General features: G+C 44.2%; 1 pseudogene; it reads left to right on the top strand.

Annotated features, from left to right (window-relative positions):
- Nucleotides 1-568: 568 nt before the first annotated feature.
- On the top strand, nt 569-1,348 carry LOC119878036 (annotated as a pseudogene).
- The last annotated feature ends 211 nt before the right edge of the window (nt 1,349-1,559 follow it).

The raw sequence follows: 1,559 nt of genomic DNA, 5'->3' as shown, positions 1-1,559 counted from the left end.
AGCTCAAGCGCTCAGACCCATTGCCCCTCCACACACAGGCCAGTAGTGCCCCCTAACCGCATTCCTGGGCAGGGCAGACGTTGTTTACTTGTGACCTGGGAGGGGAACAGGTCTGGGTAACACATCCTCAGTGGAAGAGCAGGACCTCCCCCCGTTCCCAGGCCAGGGATCAGAAGACAAGAGTTGCCTGGTTCCCAATCTCCACATCCGGGGAAAGCAGGCCCCAGAAAAAAAAGAAAGAAAAAAAAAAGAAAAAGAAAAAAAAGAAAGAAAAAGAGAAAGAAAAAGAAAGAAAGGAAACAAAAAGAGTGGGGAAGCAAACAGAAATCAAAAATCAAAAAAAAAAAAAACACGGGGGAGTATCTTCTGATTCTGTATTCTTTAAGTCCCATGACTTCCGCTGGAACTTGACCGTCTAGCTGGTCTTCTGGGGGAGGGGCCTGTTGTGCTGATTTTCAGGTGTTAGCACTTGGGGGAGCTGCTCAGCCCCCTGCCTGGTGCAGGGCTCAGTGGGGGTTGACCACTCAGTAGGCTCTTCTCATTTAGATAAATAAGTAGATCAGGCTGTGCTCTGGCACTCCAGGCAAAGATGGCGGAGCGCAGTTACAGCTTTTCTCTGACTACATTCAGCCCATCTGGTAAACTTGTCCAGATTGAATATGCATTGGCCGCTGTAGCTGGAGGAGCCCCTTCAGTTGGAATTAAAGCCGCAAATGGTGTGGTATTCGCAACTGAGAAGAAACAGAAATCCATTCTGTATGATGAGCAAAGTGTCCACAAAGTGGAACCAATTACCAAGCACATAGGCCTGGTGTATAGTGGCATGGGCCCAGATTACAGAGTGCTCGTGCACAGAGCTCGAAATCTTGCTCAGCAATACTATCTCGTTTACCAAGAACCCATTCCCACAGCTCAGCTGGTACAGAGAGTTGCTTAAGTGATGCAAGAATACACTCAGTCAGGTGGTGTTCGTCCATTTGGAGTTTCCCTACTAATTTGTGGTTGGAATGAGGGGCGACCGTATTCATTTCAGTCAGATCCATCTGGAGCTTACTTTGCCTGGAAAGCCACAGCAATGGGAAAGAACTATGTGAATGGGAAGACTTTCCTTGAGAAAAGATATAATGAAGACCTGGAACTTGAAGATGCCATTCATACAGCCATATTAACCCTAAAGGAAAGCTTTGAAGGAAAAATGACAGAAGACAACATAGAGGTTGCAATCTGCAATGAAGCTGGATTCAGAAGGCTCACTCCGACTGAAGTTAAGGATTACCTGGCTGCCATAGCATAATAACCAAGTGACTGAGAAATCTGGAATTTCAGATAATCCCTCTACTTAAACATGTTTAAAGTATGTTTTGTTTTGCAGACTTTTTGCATACTTATTTTACATGGTTTAATGGACTGATGTTTTTAAAACGATACTTATAAATCATAATAAACTGTTAAATCCAACGTCTAGCTTTTTAGGAGTTAGTAAAATTTTAAAATAGTGATTTCCTGCTTTTTATCACAGTTGACTTCTGGAAACTACACTGCAGAGCAGAAGGGTGAAC

The sequence above is a fragment of the Canis lupus genome, chromosome X (assembly GCF_011100685.1).
Source record: "Canis lupus familiaris isolate Mischka breed German Shepherd chromosome X, alternate assembly UU_Cfam_GSD_1.0, whole genome shotgun sequence".
Taxonomy (NCBI): Eukaryota; Metazoa; Chordata; class Mammalia; order Carnivora; family Canidae; genus Canis; species Canis lupus.
The sequence above is the reverse complement of the archived record's forward strand: the minus strand, read 5'-3'. Positions and strand labels throughout refer to the sequence as shown.